Source organism: Piliocolobus tephrosceles, chromosome 11 (assembly GCF_002776525.5).
Source record: "Piliocolobus tephrosceles isolate RC106 chromosome 11, ASM277652v3, whole genome shotgun sequence".
Taxonomy (NCBI): Eukaryota; Metazoa; Chordata; class Mammalia; order Primates; family Cercopithecidae; genus Piliocolobus; species Piliocolobus tephrosceles.
This window is the reverse complement of record NC_045444.1, coordinates 60,245,190-60,259,020: the sequence shown is the minus strand read 5'-3', so window position 1 is coordinate 60,259,020 and position 13,831 is coordinate 60,245,190. Positions and strand designations below refer to the sequence as shown.

General features: G+C 40.1%; 1 pseudogene; it reads left to right on the top strand.

The window, feature by feature from the left end:
• Positions 1 to 1,111: 1,111 nt before the first annotated feature.
• LOC111522137 lies at positions 1,112 to 2,755 on the top strand (annotated as a pseudogene).
• The last annotated feature ends 11,076 nt before the right edge of the window (positions 2,756 to 13,831 follow it).

Genomic DNA, 13,831 nt, shown 5'->3' with positions numbered 1-13,831 from the left:
AAATTACAACTAGGTAGGAGAAATAATTCCTGGTGTTCTATAACACTACAGGGAGTCTATAATTAACAATGATTTATGTATATTTTCAAATAGTTACAAGAGCAGATTTTGAATGTTCCCAAAACAAAGAAATGATAGATATTTGAAGTGATGGATACGCCAATTACCTGGTCATTATACATTATATACATGTATCTAAATATCACACTGAACCTCATAAATATGTACAATTACTATGTGTCCATTTAAAATAATAATAAAAGCAAAGAAAACCCAAAATAAAAAAGATGATTGTTTAAACAAAAGTAATAATAGAGTATGAGGTTTACAGAATATATGGAAGTAAAATGTGAGACACCAATAGGACAAAGCATTAGTTTGTTTGGAGGGGAGGCTAAGGGGGTTCAGCATTCCCCAGGATCTCTACCTGTGACTGAATAGTACACTAAACTCAGGAGAAGTATTATAACACCTGTCTGGCCTAGAGGCCAAGCCAATTTTCCAATTTGGTAGTTATAAAACCAAGCCATTTTTGTTTGTTTTGTTTCTTTGTTCCTAAAGAAAACAAAAAGAGCTAGGAACAGTGGTTCACACCTATAATCCCAGTGCTTTAGGGGGCCAAGGTGGGAGGATCGCTTGAAGGCAGGAGTTGGAGACTCACTTTGTGCCAACGTTGCATCAAACAACTGAATTGCCTAACATTTTCATTGATTTGATGAATTGTTTGGATATTGCATAGATACAGGATTTAAAATAAATTCTTTCTTTAAAAATTGAGTGGCCAGGTGCAGTGGCTCACACCCGTAATCCCAGTGTTTTGCGAGGCCAAGGCAGGAGGATCACTTGAGGCCAGGAGTTTGAGACTGCAGTGAGATATGATCGCACCACTGTACTCCAGCCTAGGTGACAGAGCAAGATCCTGTCTCTAAAAAAGAAAGAAAAGAGAAGGGAACCGAGGCCCTCAGTCTGGTGATGTTGGTATTGGTTGGGCTGAGGAAAGCCCAGAACTCCAGGGTGCTAGCCTTTCAGCCACAAAAAAACCCATCTCACCCAAGGACCAGAACCCACCGAAAAGATCTGCATTCCCCACAGGTAATTTCATGCTCCCAAAATGGGACACAAAGTGGTCATATTTGACATTCTGTTGTCAGAGCCTTGTGGGAAAATTGTGTCAAGAAGCACAAGTTTGGCAGAAGAAGGAGGCAGAACGTCTTGAGAAGAATGCGTTGGAAAAGACAAAGGAGGGGTGGCCCCTCGAGGCCAAGTGCAGGAGGAAAGTCATCTCCCAGGCTGAGTACTGGCTGGGAGAATGGCTTCACAGACATTCACAGCATGCGGCTTCTGGAAAAGATAGAAAGGAAGGCTCTCACAAGACAGAGTTCACTTTCCAAGGACAGAGGCAAATGGAGCAGTGCATTTGTGTTTGGACTTTCTGGGGAGCACTGGATGGAGCTGCCAGATTTGTTGAAGGAGCAGACGCACCTGAGAGAATGGCATGTATGCGACACCCTGATCCAAATCACTCCTACATATATTGAGCTGTTTCAAGCGATGAGAATTCAGGATCTGCCAAAGAACCAAATCTCACATTTTCCAGCTAAAATCAGTTGTTTGAAGAACTTGAAATAACTCAATGAGAGTTTCAACTATCTGAAGAGCATTCCTCCAGAGCTGGGAGACTGTGAAATCCAGAGGGACTGAATTGTTCTGGAAATCTAGAATTCACAGAGCTGCCTTTTGAATTAAGTAATTGGAAGCTAGTTGCATTTGTAGGTATCTCAGCAAACAAGTTTTCCAGTCCCAATCTGTGTCCTGAGGATGTCTATTTGCAGTGGTTGGATATCAGCAACAATAACCTAACTGACCTGCCGCAAGATAGAGACAGGCTGGGAGAGCTGCAGAGCTTTCTCTTGTATAAAAGCAAGTTGACCTACCTTCCTTACCCCTTGCTTAACCTGAAGAAGTGCGCTTTGTTAGTCGTCAATGGGGACCACTTAGTGGAGCTTTCAACTGCCCTTTGTGACTCCTCCACACCTTTAAAATTTGTGAGCCTTACAAACAATCCCCCCCCCCCCCTTTTTTTTTTTTGACAGAGTCTTCCTCTGTCACCAAGGCTTGAGTGCACTGGCATGATCTCAGCTCACTGCAACCTCCACCTCCTGAGTTCAAGTGATTCTTCCACCTCAGCCTCCTGAGTAGTTGGGACCAGAGGTGTGCATCACCATACCCAGCTAATTTTTGTATTTTTAGTAGAGACAGGGTTTTGCCATGTTGGCCAGGCCAGTCTTGAACTCCTGGGCTCAAGGGATCCGCCCACCTCGGCCTCCCAAAGTGTTAGAAATACAAGCGTGAGCCTTGATAAAGAATTTATGAGGCTGGGTGCGGTGGTTAACGCCTGTAATCCCAGCACTTTGGGAAGCCAAGGTGGGCGGATCGTTTGAGGTCAGGAGTTCGAGACCAGCTTGGCCAACATGGTGAGACCCCGTCTCTACTAAAAATACAAAAATCAGTGGGGCGTGACGACACGTGCCTGTAATCCCAGCTACTCCGGAGGCTGAGGCAGGAGAATCACTTGAACCCAGAAGGCAAAGGTTGTAGGGAGCCGAGATTGTGCCTCCATACTCCAGTCCAGGTGACAGAGTAAGGCTCCGTCTCAAAAGAAACAAGAATGTATGAAAGCCTATATTGAAGATCTTAAGGAAAGAGAATCTTCCCAAGCTGTACCACCAAAAGGTCTTTTAGCCTTCAACTTTGATATTATCCATCAGAAGACAGCAAAGTCTCACTATTCTGTGGAACTTTCAATTTTTATGTTATGGGTCATGTCATGTAGGAAGAATGGCTTGTGCTTAAGGACAAAGTCTAGAAACCACTACCATAGTTGTTAAGAAAAGTGATTTTCAAATGTCAAATATATGAATACCTCCCTCCAAAAAATAAAAGTACAAATAAATGAGGCTACATTATTTGGCCTTAAAAGATGTCAAGCCTAGAAATGATAAAAATTTCTTAGGCTCTTAGGATAGAATACTGAGAGAGGAACTAATTATGGTCTGGAGTTTCCTTGGCTGTTAAAACCTATGGAATGTTGTCTGGCTCCTAGTGCTTTTGTGTTGTATTCTAATGTATGATTTTGCTTTTGAAACTGTTGGGAAGGTTGGAGGTCAACTGAATTGTTTATTCAAAGTCATAAATGCAAATTGTTTTCTCACCTCTGGAATTAGGAATCTTTGAATGTAAGTGAGAATTTCCTTAAAAGTTAGCAGAAAAAGTTGGTTTTTATGTGGAGACGTATTAGGTTAATTACAGTCTTAATTTGATGGAGTACAATGGAGATCTTTTTTAATGAACATGGAGAAGCTGGAAATATTATACTCTACAACCTGTTATCAACCTACCAAATAGGTGAAAAAAAGTCCTAGGTGGAAAATTAAGATTAATATCATTACATTTCTTTGTGAGGCATGTTTTTATTTAGCAATTTGGACCCTGGCACTTCATCTGGAATATGTGTATTGTATGCTTGATAACTACTGTGAGTGGATGGCTCCTGTGCTAATTTGTAAGATTATTGTATTAATGAGCTCTTGCTAGTTTATGTGGCAATAAGAAACACCCCCAAATCTCAGTGGTTTATGACAACAAAGGTTTATTTCTCCCTCTTGGTACATGTCAGCTGCAGCTTGGCTCGATGGGTATTCATTTCAGAATCTAGGTTGACAGAGTAACACCGATTAAAGACATTTGTTACTGTGACAGAGGGAAAAGAGTACAACAGCTAAGCCACGCAATGTCTCTTTAACTCCTGTTTAGATGGTACACATGGCTTATGCCTCACATTTCATTGGCTGAAGGAAATCACATGGGTAAACCTAACGTTGAGAGAGTGGGAAAGTCTGCACCTGTAGGAAGGCACTGCAAGTCACATGTAAATATGTAGGATATAAAATTCTCTTATGGGAAGTGTGGGGAATAATCAAGAACAAAAATACAATCTTCCACAGTTATTAAAAGAGATACATTGAATGAAGAAATAATTCAATAGACTGTTCTGATCCCAGCATTCAAATAAGACCAACCTGGTGATCTGTGTAATACCCTTTCAGGTTTTATCACCACGCTTTCAATTTCAGAATCATACATCTTATAGTGAAATACAAACCCTTGCTACTCAGTGCTATGGTGTTTTTTAGGTGGAAAGATAGGGGAGAAAAGCCTCCTTAACAGGACCAATCACTAGTTCTGCCAAAGAAATGACCATTCTCTATAACAGCAATGCTCAAAGCATTTCTTCCCACATATGGCTCACCTGTTCTTTTTAAAATGTATAGCAGTCACCACCCTTCACAGTCCTTATTACTATTTGTAACTTTGTCCCTTAATATTTATCCTCCACTCAAAATCTTTTCTCAGGAAGCACTGTCACTGATGTTTTTCCACTGTTCTACTGAGATGCCATCTTGAAGCAGAATGCCAGTTTATATCCTTATAGCAATTCTTCTGGGTGTAATCATCCTGCGCCCCCACTTTAGCTTATCAGACAGGAGCTAGCTGTTACCCTGATGCCACACACATCTCATGTCTTGGGCAGAGAACTGTTTTTTGTTTGATTGGTTGTCTTTTTTTTTTTTTTTTTTTGAGACAGAGTTTTGCAATCTTGCCCACGCTGCAGAGTTGTGGTGTGTTCTCAGCTCACTGCAGCCTCTGCATCCCAGGTTTGAGTGATTCTCTTGCCTCACCCTCCCCAGTAGCTGGGACTACAGGTGCACACCACCACACCTGGCTAATTTTCAAATTTTTTGGAGAGATGGAGTCTTTCTGTGTTTCCCAGGCTCTTCCCAAACTCCTAGGCCCAAGCAATCCTCCCATCACAGCCTCCCAAAGATTACAGATATGAGCCACTGTGCCCAGCTGGAACTGTTTTTGATGAGCTCAGCTACCACACAGATTTTTTTGTTTGTTTTTTGAGACTGAGTCTCACTCTGTTGCCCAGGCTGGTGTGCAGTGGCACTACCTTGGCTCACTGCAATCTCTGCCTCCCAGGTTCAAGCGATTCTCCTGCCTGAGCCTCCCAAGTAACTGGGATTGCAGGCGGCCACCACCACTCCTGGCTAATTTTTGTATTTTTAGGAGAAACGGAGTTTCACCATGTTGGCCAGGCTAGTCTCGAACTCCTGACCTCAAGTCATCCGCCCACCTCAGCCTCCCAAAGTGCTGGCATTATAGGCGTGAGCCATTGCACCTGGCCACCACACAGATTGTCTAAGTTTTCATTTGTGCTTCAAGAATTTTGGCTTGATATCAGATTTTATATGTTTTTGAAAGAGATTGAGCCCCACCGTAGTTTTAAATACCTTAATTTTCATCTGTTGCTTGATGGCACCCTGTTTTTCAGTTTCTGTTATGATATGATGAACTTTCTGATACTGTTGCTTGATTTTGTTTTTTAGTGCATATGGGAGAATCACTTCCCAAACTCTCATGTTATCTTTAGAGAGAAAAGTGTCAATCATTATTATTGGGTGAGATGAGTCATCAAAGAGATTCTGGGTAATAGGTAGACTTGATACAGTTGGTAAAGGTGAGATTGTTCTTTGGGCTTAAGAACTTGCCTCTGATCTCTCCCAGGCACAAGAGTGAAGAGTTTGAGGTTTCCGAGAGATAAAAATGAGGAACTGAGTGGATGAACCAACAGAGAGGCATACACTTTGAACTTGAAGGGTCATAAATTCTTCTGCTTGCGCTGGTGGGATGCTGACATAAGATGGAACACTCACTATGGAAACTTGGATGAATGACATTGCTGAGGAAGCAAATGTTCCTTAAAAGACTTCACAATACACCAGCAAACGGCTTCAGAAACTCCAAAAGGGAAGGAGAAAGAGGGTCAAATGACAAAGGTACAGCCCATTTTCATCAGCATGAAAGGACTGACTAGCCAGTCAATACAGGATTCCTCTAAGGATTTTTTAAAAATCACTTTATGGAGGTATGATTGAGACACAAAAACTGTACATACTAAATGTATATAATAATTAATTTGGAAATATGTATACGCTCATGAAACCATCATCACAATCCAGGCCATAAATGTATCTATCGCCTCCAAAAGTTTTCTTCCTCTCCCTTTATTTATTTATTATTATTGTTTGTGCTAAGAACAGTTAACATAAGACCTACCCTCCTAGCAAATATCTAAGTATACATTACAGTATTGTTAACTATAGGCGCTGTGCTGTATAGCAGATCTCCAGAATTTATTCATGTTGTGTAACTGAAAATTTGTACCCTTTGACCAACAACTTCACATTTCCCCTTCTACCAGTTTCTGTGAACCACCATGCTGCTTTCCACTCCGATGAGTGTTCCTATCCAAGATTCCTCATATAAGTGGGATCAGGCAGTTATTTGTTTTTCCATGTCTGGCTTATTTCACTTAGCATAATATGCCCCAGGTTCATCCATATTATTGCAAATGGCAGGGTTTCTTTATTTTTTAAGGCTGAATAATGTCCTATTTTATGCGTATACCATACTTTCTTTATCTGTTTATCCACTGATGGATATTTAGGTTACTTCCATATATATTTTTTGGCTATATGGTAATATGTACATATTTGCAGATTTTTTGACATACTGATTTCAGTTCCTTTAGAAATATATACTCAAAAGTGGGATTGTTGGATCATATGGTAGTTTCTTTTTTTAATATTTTTAGGAATTTCCATACTGTCTTCCACAGTGATTATACCAATTTACATTCCCACTAACAATGTATGGGAGTCTTCTTTTCTCTCTATTTCACCAACACCTTTGTTTTTTTGTTTTGTTTTGTTTTATAATGATCATTCTAATATGTGTGAGTAATATCTTATTGTGGTTTTGATTTGCATTTCCCTGATGGTTAGTTAAGTTAAGCACCTTTTCATATATCTGTTGGCCATTTGTATGTCTTCTTTGGAGAAATAGCTATTCAGATCTTTTGCCCATTTTAAAGATGAATTGTTTTTAGTTTTTGTTTTTGCTGTTAAGTTGTAGGTGTTCCTTATATATTTTAAATATTAACCCCTTATCAGATATATGGTTTGCAAATACTTTTTTTCTTTTTGTAGGTTGCCTTGTCATTTTGTTGATTGTTTCCTTTGTTGTGAAAAAGCTTTTTAGTTTGATGTAATTCCACTTGTATGTTTTGGCTTTTATTGCCTGTGCTTTCGGTGTCATATCCAAGAAAACATTGCCAAGAACAATGTCCAAAAACTTTTCCCCTATGCTTTCTTCTAGAAGTATTATTGTTTCAGATGCCCACTCTCACCATAGTGGGAGAGTACTGGAATAGTACTATTAATAGAAGAGTTACAGTGAAGGTTACCAGTACTAGAAGTCCTAGTCACAGCAATTATGCAAGAGAAAGAAAAAGAAATAAAAGGCATCCAAATTGGAAATGAAGAAGTAAAACAATTTCTGTCTGCAGATGACATGATCTTATATATAGTAGGCACTAAAGACCTAAAGACCACAAAAAATCTATTAAAACTAATAAATGAATTTGGGAAATTTACAAGATGCAAAATCAACATGCAAAACATGTTGCATTTTTATACACTAACAATGCATTTCTATACACTAACATGCATTTCTATACACTAACAATGAACTATTCACAAAGGAAATTAAGAGAACAATTTCATTTACAATAGCATCAAAAGAATAAAATACTTGGAAATAAACTTAGCTAAGGAGATGAAAACTTTGTACACCAAAAACTATAAAACATTGACGAAAGAAATTGAAGAAGACACAAATAAATGAAAAGATATCTTGTGTTTAGAGACTGGAAGAATTAATGTTATTAAAATGTCAATGCTAGTCAAAGCAATCTATAAATTAATTGAAATCCCTGTCAAAATCCCAATGGCAGCCGGGCATGGTGGCTCACGACTGTAATCCCAGCACTTTGGCAGGCCAAGGCAGGTGGATCACCTGAGGTCAGGAGTTTGAGACCAGCCTGGCCAACAGGGTGAAACCCCATCTCTACTAAAAATACAAAAATTAGCCAGGCATGCTGGCACATGCCTGTAATCCCAGCTACTCCAGAGGCTGAGGCATGAGAATCGCTTGAACCTGGTAGGTGAGGGTTGCAGTGAGTCAAGATCATCCCACTTCACTCCAGCTGGGCAACCAAGTGAAATTCCATCTCAGAAGAAAAAAAAAAAAAATCCCAGTGGCTTTTATTTTTACAGAAATAGGAAAAAAAAAAATCCTAAAATTCGTATGGAACCACAAAAGACTCTGAATAACCAAGCAATCTTGGGTGAGAAAAACAAAGCCAGAGGACTCACATTTTCTGATTTCAAGATATATTACAAAGCTACAGTAATCAAAACAGTATGGTACTGGCCTAAAGCCAGACATAGACCAATGGAAAGAATAAAGAGTCAAGAGGCCGGGCACAGTGGCTCAAGCCTGTAATCCCAGCACTTTGGGAGGCTGAGGTGGGTGGATCACAAGGTCAGGAGATTGAGACCATCCTGGGTAACACAGTGAAACCCCATCTCCACTAAAAATACAAAAAAATTAGCTGAACGTGGTGGTGGGCATCTGTTTTCCCAGCTACTCAGGAGGCTGAAGCAGGAGAATGGCATGAACCCAGGAGGCAGAGCTTGCAGTGAGCCAAGATCATACCACTTTACTCCAGCCTGGGTGACAAAGCGAGACTCCATCTCAAAAAAAGTCAAGAAATAAATTCATACATATAAAATCACATATAAAATCAACTTTATATGTATGAACTTATTTCATACATATAAACTTTGTAAATTTACATGTATTTCATACATGTACATTTTTTCTGTTCAACTTTATATGTATGATTTTTGACAACAGTGCCAAGGATAAACAATGAGGAAAGGATAGTCTCTTCAATACGTGGTATTGAGAAAACTGGATGTCCATGTGCAAAATTATGAAATTAGATCCTTATCAAATGCCATACACAAAAATCAACTCAAACAAGAAATTTTGAAACCAGAGAAGGAATTTTCTCCCTTCCTTTTCTAGGGATTGGCAAAAGGCAGCACTCAAGAGACAAGGTGGCTGGTGAAACTGGCTAGGGCCTTGGACCTACACCTTGTGATAAGAACCAGCAGGTAATTTCTGGAAGAGACAGAAATTTCTGTCAGTTCTGGTACTGGTAACTGGCCAGATCTGGCACTGGCTAGCTGTCTGAGCAGTTTCACCAAGTATCTAACTAAGACTGGGCAGGAGCAAAGCATGGAGGAAGGGCTGTGTTAGTCAAAGCCAACCTGGGTTGAAAGCTAGTCTTTTCGATAAGGAATTTGTGTTTTATAAACTTTTTTTTTTTTGAGACAGACTCTCACTTTGTGGCCCAGGCTGAAGTGCAGTGGTGGGATCTCGGCTCACTGCAACCTCTGCCTCCTAGGCTCAAATGATTCTTGTGTCTCAGCCTCCCAAGTAGCTGGTATTACAGGCACACACCACCACACCCAGGTTTGTGTGTGTGTGTGTGTGTGTGTGTGTGTGTTTTAGTAGAGACTGGGTTTCTCCATGTTGGCCAGGCTGGCCTCGAACTCCTGGCCTCAAGTAGTCGGGCTACCTCAGCTTCCCAAAGTTCTGGGTTTACAGGTATGAGCCACCGTTCCTGGCCTCCAAACTCTTAAAAGGGCAAGGGAAATCTCCTGCCCCTTTCTCCAGGGAGAAGGAGTTGATACTTTAACCAGACTCTGAGCAACTTACTAGATCACAATATTTTGTGGGCAGGTGTCACTGTGATTAAAGACATGAAAGTTTTTATTTTCCTTGCTTTTGTACCATGATAGGACCTTCTGCTCCAAATAGACATTTTGCTTTTTTGGGGTACTTTCTCTTCACTCGGGATAAATGAGCTCAAGTCTGCCTCCTTGGGGAAGGATGGGTAATCTTTCTCTCTGTCCTTTTTCATTAGATACTTTAGTTTCTGGGTTAAGTATTCTTGCTTGGGCCGGGCGCGGTGGCTCAAGCCTGTAATCCCAGCACTTTGGGAGGCCGAGACGGGCGGATCACGAGGTCAGGAGATCGAGACCATCCTGGCTAACACGGTGAAACCCCGTCTCTACTAAAAAGTACAAAAAACTAGCCGGCCGAGGTGGGGGCGCCTGTAGTCCCACCTACCCGGGAGGCTGAGACAGGAGAATGGCGTGAACCCAGGAGGCGGAGCTTGCAGTGAGCTGAGATCCTGCCACAGCACTCCAGCCTGGGTGACAGAGCGAGACTCCGTCTCAAAAAAAAAAAAAAAGTATTCTTGCTTGGTCCAGATAAAATTACTTGCATGTTTAAGAAGTTTAAAAAGTCTTTCTTAGGTGGACGCAGCGGCTCATGCCTCTAATCCTAGCACTTTGGGAAGCCGAAGCAGGTGGACCACCTGAGCTCAGAAATTCGAGACCAGCCTGGGAAACATGGCAAAACCCCATCTCAACCAAAAATACAAAAAATTAGCCAGGTGTGGTAATGTGCACCTGTGGTCCCAAATACTCAAGAAGCTGAGGTGGGAGGATTGCTTGAGTCTGGGAGATGGAGGTTGCAGTGAACCGAGATCATGTCACTGCACTCCAGCCTGGGCGACAGAATGAGACCCCATTAAAAAAAATTATTGTGGCCTGGAAATTTCTATAAACTAGATACACCAACCTGAACCTGTTCCTAATCTGACTTCATTCTATTGGTTGGGGAGAATTAATTCACTCTTGCATAGGCAATATCAAAGAATAAAAGGCAATATTTTCAGAGCTACCAAATGTTTCCAGTGGTGGCCAGATTCCAGGTCTACAGATGGTAGGTTTCATATGTTGTAAGTGTTTGCTCAGGCTCATGATAGGATAAACAATACATTGGGTAGTGGATCTATAGTAAACATACTAGATAATCCATGCTCTACAGGTGTTTTACATATAGAATTCTTTTATGTGTAAAACTGGGGAGAAAACAGCTGTTCCACAGTCCTTCCTATCCCAGCAGACTTTTTCTTTTAAAGGATAATGAATATATATTGCTCCCTGCACATTCTCTATTTCTGCTGTCACAAAGATAATATCCAGGAGGCATTTGATTCTAGAAGATCCATTTGAAGATTGGTGAATACTACAAATTAATTTGGATGAATTTCTGGAAGTTGCACCCAACTATCCTGTCTCCTTTGAAGTGCCACACAGGACTGCAATTTGTCTGCTGCTGGCCTTCTGCAGCCTATTTTGCAGTAGATGAAAGGATCAGTATCATGTAAATCACTTTACTGTTCAGACCCTCCCCATATAAGGAGCAAATCTGCATCGGTGGGAAGGTGATCCTTAAGTTATAATGGTGAAAAAAAGGGTGGTGACATGAAGAGTGCTGTATGAGACCCATTTTCAGGCCTTCAGACTTAGCGGTGGACTATAGTAATGGAGGCTACCACAATGAGGAGCTGTTAGGATCATTGGAGGCATCTCCATCAGGAATCTGTCACCTTGTGCCAAGAGCCAGAAGCCCAGATGGTAGCCCTAGAATTCAGCTGCTCACCAGAAATTGTTCTGCTAATTTAATGGCCTTGTCTGTTGGGAGCAGGAAGAAAGCAATTGCAGCACTGAATTGAGAGCATTCCTGGGAACTTCAAAGGAGGACTATGAACTGAGAGTATTCACCACTTTCTGATTCCTTATGTCTGATTTATCACATAATTTAAGAATTCTCAAAAAAAGTTATTAATATGCTTACTTCAAGTAAGCATTCAAGGTACAAGTTTTTGTGTGAAGATATGTTTTAATTAGTTTAGGTATCTACCTAAAAGTGAAATTACTGGCTTATATGGTAGTTCTATGTTTAACTGTTTGAAATTGCCAGTGTTTTTCAAAGTAGTCGTATTATTTTACATTTCCACCATCAATGTATGAAAGATCCAACTTCTTCACATCCTTGTCAGCACTTGTTATTGTCCATCTTTTTTATTATAGCCATCCTTGTAGTTGTGAAGTGGTGTCTCATTGTGGTTTTGATTTGAAGTTCCCTAACGATTAAAGTTAAACATCATTTATGTGCTTTTTGCCCTTTTGTATATTTTTTTTGGAGAAAAGTTTATTGATTCCTCTGTCCACCTGCTGTCGGCTGGGTGTGGTGGCTCATGCCTGTAATCCCAGCACTTTGGGAGGCCGAGGTGGGCAGATCACCTGAGGTTGGGAGTTCGAGACCAGCCTGACCAACATGGAGATAGCCCGTCTCTACTAAAAATACAAAATTAGCCGGGCTTGGTGGCACATGCTTGTAATTCTAGCTACTCAGGAGGCTGAGGCAGGAGAATTGCTTGAACTTGGTAGGCGGAGGTTGCAGTGAGCCAAGATCGCACCATTGCACTCCAGCCTGGGCATTAAGAGTGAAATTCCGTCTCAAGAAAATAAAAAAGAGAAAGAAATTGGGCTGTCTTTTGATTACTGAGCCATGAGAATTCTTTATATATTCTAAATACTAGACCTTTATCACATATATGGTTAGTAAATACTTTCTTCTATTTTTTTGGTTTGTCTTTTCACTTTCTTGATGATGTCCTTTGAAACGTAATTGTTTTTAATTTTGTTGAGGTCTAATTTATCTACTTTTTCTTGTTGCTGGTACTTTATGTGTCATAGTTAAGAAGTCATTGCCTAACCCAAGATCATGAAGATTTACTTTATGTTTTCTTCTAAGACTTTTATAGTGTCAGCTCTTACAGTTAGGTCTTCGATTCATTTTGAATTAATTGTTTTATGTCTTGTAAGACAAGGATCCAACTTGTTATTTTGCATTTGAACATCTATTTGTTTTCTAGGCATTTTTGCTGCTGCTGCTTCTTTTTTTTTTTTTTTTTTTTTTTTTTTTTTTGAGACAGAGTCTCGCACAGTCACCGAGGCTGGAGTGCAGTGGTGTGATCTCGGCTCACTGCAAGCTCTGCCTCCAGGGTTCACACGATTCTCCTGCCTCAGCCTCCTGAGTAGCTGGGACTACACGCCTGGCTAATTTTTTGTATTTTTGCTTCTATTTAAAATATGAAAAGTATTGATAAAAGAACTAATATAATTGTAATGAAATACAGTATTAACAATAAAACTGAAGATTCAGAATTTTCTGGTTTCTAGGTTCAAGTCCAAGTTACACTGGTTTTCATCTAAGGGAAACCACTAAATCTTTTTCACTTAATTTGTAATTACTTGAGCACCATAGATTTGTATAACTCTCTGAATGACCTGCTGGCTATAGGTTTTTATAGTTTAAACAGGGCATTTTCAAAGAGCAAACTGCTTGAGCTGAGTCTGAATTCTTCACTTGGTAATTGGTTTTCTGAACATGAAGCAAGCATATTTAACCAATGGTGAAAAGCGTATTTTACATGTCTTATTTTAGTATTACTTTCTCTTCTCATTTTTATAACAATGATTGGACAGCCAATACTAGAGCTTTACCCTCTTATTTAATTGCATTTATTGACTTGGATTTAGTCAATAGTAGTTGTTAGATCTAAATCCTATTCTTCTATCACTTATAATATTCCCTTGCCTCTTTGTAACTGAAGGTAGGAAGTTATTTTATTCAGAAGTGGTCAATGAAATTAATTGACCCAACAGACAAAATATCTCAAATTAGGAAAGTCTGACTTCATCTACCTCATTTTTTGAAATTAGTACAATTGCCAGTTTAGCACTCTTGGTCAAGGAAATATTGGCTACCTTTGAAAATGTTATAGAAAGAAAAGCAGAGATAGTGTTGTACCTATTTTCCTCAAAGACTTTCAGACCTAAGGCTAATCTCCAATCTGGCTGCCATGGAACTGGCA